An 8,449-nucleotide genomic window follows, 5' to 3' on the forward strand; every position below is an offset into this window, starting at 1 on the left:
CCCCCTCCTGCTTCCGCTCCGCCTCTGTCTTCCCCCGAGCCCCGCCTCCTCACTCCCGATTGGCCAAGACGCGGGGGCGTGTCTCGCTCTAAGATAGAGGCCTGTGTGCCTCCCGCAGCTGCACTGACCGCCTGGCTTCCGGGGGTTTCCGGCAATCTCCGCTCAGGTCGGGTGGTGGCCAGAGCTTGGGTGTTAAAGGTTGCATTCCGAATCCAAGAATTTAACTATTTTTGCCGCCACTTGTTTCTTTTTAAAAACATTAACTTTTCTCGGTTTTCCTTAGTTTGTGTTTGGAGGCACAGCTCCATGCATGAGTAGAGCCAGCTATAGAATCCTATAGCTATAGAATCCATTTACAGCTGGAAACCACCCGCAGAGTGACAGGAACAGATTAAAGATTCTAATTTACATGACGTATTTACACATTTCACTAATGGGAAATGAAGCAGCTCAGGATTTTTAGGGCTTTTGTTTCTTTTTAATGGAATAAATAAATAAAACTTTTCTGGAAATCCATGATCGTTGTAAAAATGTAAAGAAAGTTAAAAAAATTGTGTTAAACATCAGTTCCCTGATCTGACTCAGCTACTAGTGGGAATATGCACACTTTCATACTTTCTAATGCTTATTTGTGCATTGCGTATGGTGTAATCCTGTTTATGACATTGGAAATAAAATTACTCAAGTATCAGCCAAGGAAAAGATGATACAAGACTCCACTTCATCTTTACAATCTCAGGAAATTTTTAAAATTTCCTGAGGTTCTATAAATTATTATTATTATTATTTTGAGAGAGAGAGCATGAGAAGGGGGAGGGTCAGAGGGAGAATCAGACTCCCCGCTGAGCAGGGAGCCCCACGTGGGACTCCATCCCTGGACTTCAGGATCATAACCTGAGTGGAAGGAAGTCCCTTAACCAACTGAGCCACCCAGGCGCCCCCTATAAATTGTTTTCCAAGAGCCGTTTCCAGGCATTCATATTCCTTCAACATTTGATCTTGAAAATTTTCAAACCTAGGGAAGTGTTTTAAAACTAGTGCGGTGAACTTCCATGTGACCCTCACATCCATTCATCAGTTCATATTATGCCACAGCCGCTGTGAGTGTTTGTGCATGTGTGCTCTAGTGTTCACGCACATGTTAAGGGAATCATTTGAAAATACTTAGAGGACATTATGAAAATTCATTCCAAATACTTCATTGACTGAAAATAAGGGCACTTTCCTATTTCACCACAATATCATTATCACAACTAAGAAACCAATAGTAGCTCCATGTTTGCTAATAAACAATCCATGGCAAAAATTTTCCAAAATTTCCCCAAAATGTTTTTTTAATTTTTAAAAATCTTTTTAAAAGACTTATTTATGGGGCACCTGGGTGGCTCAGTGGGTTAAACCTCTGCCTTCGGCTCGGGTCATGATCTGGGGTCCTGGTATCGAGCACCGCATGGGGCTCTCTGCTCAGCGGGGAGCCTGCTTCCTTTCTCTCTCTGCCTGCTTCTCTGCCTACTTGTGATCTCTCTCTCTGTGTGTGTCAAATAAATAAATAAAATCTTTAAAAAAAATAAAAGACTTATTTATTTTAGAGAGTGAAAGAGAGAGTGAGCACAAGCAGGGGGAGGGGCAGGGGGAGAGAGAGACAGAATCTCAAGGCGATTGCCCTCACTTCTCCTCCTGTGCCTTCATCTTAGGAGGTGGAGATGATGATCTGAGCCAAGACTCAGAAGCTCAACCAACTGATCCACCGAGGGGCTCTTTAAGATACCTTTTTTAGTTCTTTTTCATCATCCAAAATTCAGTCAAGATTCACACATTGCTTTTATTTTTTTATTATTATTTTTTAAAGATTTTTATTTATTTGACACACAGAGAGAGAAATCACAAGTAGGCAGAGAGGCAGGCAGAGAGAGAGGAGGAAGCAGGCTCCCCGCTGAGCAGAGAGCCCGATTCGGAACTCGATCCCAGGAATCTGGGATCATGACCTGAGCCGAAGGCAGAGGATTAACCCACTGAGCCACCCAGGCACCCTATTTTATTATTTTTAAAAAGATTTTATTTATTTATTTGACAGAGAGAGAGAGAGAGCGTGCAAGAGTGCACACAAGCAAGCGGAGCAGGAGAGGGAGAAACAGGCTCTCCACCGAGCAAGGAGCCCAATTCCGGGCTCAATCCCAGGACTCTGGGATCACAATCCAAGCCAAAGGCAGTTGCCTAATAGCCTGAATCACCTAGGCACCCCAGTATACTTTAATAAGTACATTATACTGGTTAACACCAAGGCTCTGGAATTAGTCATGAAGATTCGAATTCTGTCTTACTAGGGGTATGATCTTGAGCACCTTACTTAAATTCTCTAGGAGTCGGTTTCCTTATCTGTAAAAATGGAAATATTACTAGATCCAATTTTGGAGGGATTTTTGATTAAATGAAATAATGCATGTGATGCTCTTGGTACAGTGCTATCTCTAAGCACTCAAAATGTTAGCACTTTTTTGTGTAAGTCAGGTTTATTGAAACATTATTAACATATACAGTCATTGTTTTAATAGTATACTAAAATATTACATTATTCAAATAGTTCAGTAAGTCTTTTTTTTTCTGGAGATTGAAATTTTTCAAAATAAAAATAGTAGTGTTGTGGGGGGGAAGATGATGGTGCACTTGGTCGGCTAAAAGGCTTTAGGGTAGGAATAATCTGTGATTACCCTGTGTAAACCAGAAGGGAGCAATGGTGCCAGGAAATAGAATTCTGAATGTTGCAAGACTTTATAGGAGTGGGTTGGTAGAGGAGAGAGGTTGTCAGGCCAGGAGCTATGCTTCAGTAGGAGGCTATGACCCCCCAAGGATTAGAAAGAGCAGGAGAAAAGGTTGCCTTATGGAATGACAAGGGTGACTATTTATTTTTTAAAGATTTTATTTATTTATTTGTCAGAGAGAGAGAGAGCACAAGCAAGGGAAACGGCTGGCGGAGAGAGAGGGAGAAACAGGCTCCCTGCTGAGCAAGGAGCCCAATGCTGGACTCAATCCTAGCACCATCTGAGCTGAAGGCAGATGCTCAACCGACTGATCCACCCTGGCGTCCTTAGAAAGTAGAAGATTTGTCTTTGCCTCATCATTTTCTTTAGGCCTAGCCATGCAAGCATAGTTATGTTTACTATGCCCAGGTCAAAAGTTAGAGATAAAGAAAATCATATGATTGCCACTAAAAGACATTGATATTGATATTCATATTCAGGGGATATAAACAGAAACAATAGGTTAGGTGCAGGAATACAGTTCTGTGGAACTCTCTCCAAAAATTTGAAAAGGATTCATTATAGCACTCAGGCACAGACGACATGTATGGGGAATGAAAATTTAGTCATTATCAGGAAAGATTATTAAAATGTCCATATAATGTTCTAGTGTTGATCAAAGTAATTTAAATAAGCAAAGCCCTGTAAAGAAATGGTATTTATAAAGGGATGTGACATTTCATTGTTGCATGACTGTAATATTTTTAGTGAAAGTTCTTGTGTTTGTTCACCTTGAGGAATAAGAAGATAGGAAGAAACTGTTTTTCTGCCAAACAGGTGACCTTTTGATTCAGGCCTGAAGCTTTATCTTTCCTATAAGTGTTATCACCGTCAACATTATTTTGAGCAGTGCTTAGCCCAATCACAGATATTGAAGTGTTAATAATATCTCCTTTTTTTTAACATCAGTGTAAAATGTGTCCTTAATTCACTTTATAGTGTTGCTAATACAACTTCCCTTATTCATCTGACCATAGTAGAATGTAGCATATAAACAATAGGTGCTCAATTAATATTTGTTATTGATTTTAAAGTGAGATCTCATTAGCTACTAATACTGATTTTAATTTGGCTTTTTATTTTTTTATTTTTTTAAAAGATTATTTATTTATTTATTTGACAGAGAGAGAGAGAGATCACAAGTAGGCAGAGAGGCAAGCAGAGAGCCAGGGGTGGGGGGGGTTTGGAAGCAAGCTCCCCGCTGAGCAGAGAGTCTGATGCAGGTCTCTATCCCACGACCCTGAGATCATGACCTGAGCCAAAGGCACAGGCTTAACCCACCAAGCCACCCAGGCACCCCTAATTTGGCTTTTTAATCAAATTTTAGATTGAGCCAATCCTAGCTAGACTTTTCTATGATTCTCTTAAGCTTCCCCGTTCTTCTGTCAGGAATACACTTATCCCAAGCTCTGGCTTTGGATCATGCTTTCTAGCTAAGTCTCTCTTAGATACCCAGAGAGATGCTGCTGACAATTTCCCTTTCAATGAACAGACAGAAAAGTAAGTCAACAGTTATTTGAGTGTAATCAATTATTTTTGCTTATATACTTTTCCTGGAATTGTTTTTTTCTAGAAAGGAATTTAAGGATATTGTGAGCACTCAGAAATATTCTGCAGTTTCTATTTATTTGTTCCATAAATATGTGGACCTTTGAGAACACCAGGTACCACAAATAGATCCAATTGTAACCAAACATTTCAATTTGGATGAAAAAGGTATATTAGAGGTCCTCAGAACCTATGAAATTTCAGATTTGTTACCCATCACCTCTTCCCACATTATTGGTTTGTATTCTCCTAAAGTTCTTGTACTGACATTTAAAAACACACTTGTTTCTGAAGGCAGAAAAGTTTATTTTGGTTTCACTGACTAATAAGGGAGTGGGAGAACAAATTTGCTAAAACTTCCAAAAATTATTTATTTTTGGATAGATACCAAATATGTGAAGTTTTAGACCAAAAAAAATTGTTTTCATTTAAAGTTTTAGAAAAACAGGGACACCTGGGTGGCTCAGCTGCTTAAGCATCTGCCTTCAGTTGAGGTCATGGTCTTGGGGTCCTGGGATTGAGCCCTGAGTTGAGCTTGCTGCTCAGCGTGAAGTCTGCTTCTCCCTCTCCCTTTGCCCCTCACCCCCACTGTGCTCTCTCACTCTCTCTCTCGAATAAATAAATATAAACTTATAAAAAATAAAGTTTTAGAGAAACATTTACAGAAACTCAGGATGAAAATGTAACCTTCCTGAAAGTGTAACCTGCATTTATAACCTTCATGAAAATCAAGGCCACTACTTAGTAATTCTAGAGCTAACCTCATCTGATCTCTGCTCCCTTCTGATTCTACTCTAATGCTAAATGCCAGATTCTGTAATCCAGCCAGATTAGTTTTCTGCATTTTCATGAAGGATTTCATTATTTCCGAATAACTAGAAGATGGGGCTTTAAGCTTTTTGCAGTGATATCCTGCTTAATGAAGTTGTAAGAAGTAAAATTTTGTGGTTTTTTTAGATTTTATTTATTTATTTGTCAGAGAGATAGCACAAGCAGGGGGAGCAGCAGGCAGAGGGTGAGGGAGAAGCAGGCTCCCTGCTGAGCAAGGAGCCTGATGCAGGGCTAGACCCCAGGACCCTGGGATCATGACCTGAGCCAAAGGCAGATGCTTAACTACCTGAGCCATCCAGGCGCCCCTAAAAATTTTGTTTTAAAATACAGTTCATAATTCTGTGTGCTGAAGTTTGAAGCACATTTGTAAATGTCCCTCCAATAACTTATAAAATAATTACATTGATTTTTCCAATATTTAGAAAACCTCATAACTTCTAAGCCTCTGAAGTTGTCTGAACCAAGGTGAAATAAGCTAGGATACACAGGGATCTGTTGTTTACAACACCTTAGTTAATATAAGACATGGACTTATTCTTTAGAATAAATAAAAATTAAGTTACTTAGAGTGTTAAAAAGAGAGACAACAAAAGACAAAAGCAAATAATATGTAAATTTGTACATGGGTTGTATATGTCCTGTCTTTCCTTTTTTTTTTTTTTAAGATTTTATTTATTTATTTGTCAGAGAGAAAGAGGACAAGCAGGCAAAGTGGCAGGTAGAAGCAGAGAGAGAAGCAGGCTCCCCCCTGAGCAAGGAGCCTGATGCGGGACTCAATCCCAGGGCCCTGGGATCATGACCTGAGCTGAAGGCAGCGGCTTAATCGACTGAGCCACCCAGGTGTCCCTATGTCCTATCTTTCCTTAAGAAGGATCCTAGGTGCAGTGTTTATGTGGGCATGACAACTTACAAAATTTTACATAAATTTTCAAGTTTACATTTGAAAACAACATACTATTTTGGTCCTTATGATGATCCTCAGAGCTGGGATTGTGTAATATTATTACTTGCATTTTACAGTTGAGAAAATTGGTATGAGAATTTAAATGACTTGCCCAAGGTCACTTGTTAATAATAGACAGAATTGGAGTTTGATTTTATGTTTGGTACTCTCTTATTCATTTTTTCATTCATCAATAAGTACTTATTAAAGTTCTCCAATATGGGACACTGGTAGGCCCTGTAGGAAACTAAAACAATCAGTAGGTTCAATGTTTCTTTTTTTCTATTCCTTGTTTTCTGGCTAGTCTTTGTAAATGCCGATCTCAGATTTTGCCTATCCTCTTGTCTTTAAAATGAACCTCCACAGGAACTGAGTAAATTATATTCATGAGTTCCCATTGGGCCTCAGCTTTCTCCTAACTATGCTCTCTCTCTCTTTCTAAATTATTTATTTATTTGACAGAGAGAGATCATAAGTAGGCAGAGAGGCAGGCAGAGAGAGAAGGGGAAGCAGGCTCTCTGCTGAGCAGAGAGCCCAATGCGGGGCTCAATCCCAGGACCCTGAGATCATGACCTAAGCCAAAGGTAGAGGCTTAGCCCACTGAGCCACGCAGGCAGCCCCTAACTATGCCCTCTTACTATGTTCTGGTCTCCAGCCTCAGCCCAATTCTCTGGTATCTTCTGTCAACCCTTCCAATTTCCTCTTTCTAGTCTTGGACCTGAGTGTTGAAAGGGATTCCTGGACATTCTGATGTGTGTTTAAAGTAGACCAGGAACAAAAATAAACTTTCTTTTTTTTTTTTTAAAGATTTTATTTATTTATTTGACAGATCACAAGTAGGCAGAGAGGCAGGCAGAGAGAGAGGAGGAAGCAGGCTCCCCGCTGAGCAGAGAACCTGATGTGGGGCTCGATCCCGGGACTCCGGGATCATGACCTGAGCCGAAGGCAGAGGCTTTAACCCACTGAGCCACCCAGGCACCCCCAAAAATAAACTTTTGGAGAATAGTTTATTCTATTATTTCTAAAGAAATAATTTCTTTATGGGTTTCACAGAGAAAACTAGAAAGAGAGGGAGACTTGGACCGAAGGGTATGAATGAGTAAAGAACCCAAATTAGAATCTATAGTCTTCCACACTGAGCTGAGCAGGAGCTCCCTAATTTAGCTCTGATTCAATTCTGAAAGATAAGTAATCTTCACTTTCTTTTAGGAAACTTACTCTCACAGTCTGCCTTTGCCTATATAACTCTTGTGGGGGAAGAAAGGTCCTACTCCTTCTTCTTCTTTTTTTAAAAGATTTTATTTATTTGAGAGAAAGAGAGGGAGAGCATGAGTGGAGAGGGAGGGGCAGAGGGAGAAGGAGGCTCCCCACTAAGCAGGGAGCCCAATGAAGGGCTCTATCTCAGGACCCGGAGGATCATGACCTGAGCTGAAGGCAAATATTTAACCAAGTGAGCCATTCAGGTACCCCTACCCTACTCCTTTTTCAACTTAAACTTTATGTTTCTTTTATAAGTACTCCCCAGTTGATGGATTATTTAGTGTATGATGTTGGGGAAAGCAGCTAGCCATTTGGAAGAAAATAAAGCTGGATCACTGCCATAGTTCTTAAGCTAAAATAAATTCCTAATATCAAAGATTCAAGCTTAAAAATAAATTAACAAAAGTTCTAGGGGAAAACATACTGTAACATAGTCTACAAGAAAAGGAGGAATTTCCATGCATGACCCCAAAGGCAGAAGCACTAAAGATAAAAAGTGCAATAAATTTGACTACATAAAGTTTCAAACTTCTGTATGGGAAAGAAGAAGACAGCTTAAAATTAAAATATAAATGCCAAATGCCAAGTAAATGGAAACAACCCAAATATCTATTGTTTGTAGAATAGTTAAGTGAATTATGTATCCATACTTAAATATTATCCAACAATTTTTATTTTTTTAAAGTTTTTATTTAAGTTCCAATTAGTTAACAAACAGTGTAATATCAGTTTCAGGTGTATAATAGAGTGATTCGACACTTCCGTACGACTCATGCTCATCACAAATGCACTCCTTAACGGGGGTCACCTGTTTCACCCATCCCCCCACCCACCTCCCCTCTTTCAACCATCAGTTTATTCTCTATAATTAAGAGTCTGTTTCTTGGTTTTCCTCTCTCTCTTTTTTCCCCCCTTTGCTTATTTGTTTTGTTTCTTAAATTCCACTATGAGTGAAATCATATGGTATTTGTATTTCTCTGACTGACTTATTTTGCATAGCATAATGCTCTCTAACTCCATCCGCATTGCTGTAAATAGCAAGATTTCATTCTTTTTTATGGAGGAGTAA

The sequence above is a fragment of the Lontra canadensis genome, unplaced genomic scaffold (genome assembly GCF_010015895.1).
Source record: "Lontra canadensis isolate GAN:19392208 unplaced genomic scaffold, GSC_riverotter_1.0 scaffold1, whole genome shotgun sequence".
Classification (NCBI taxonomy): domain Eukaryota; kingdom Metazoa; phylum Chordata; class Mammalia; order Carnivora; family Mustelidae; genus Lontra; species Lontra canadensis.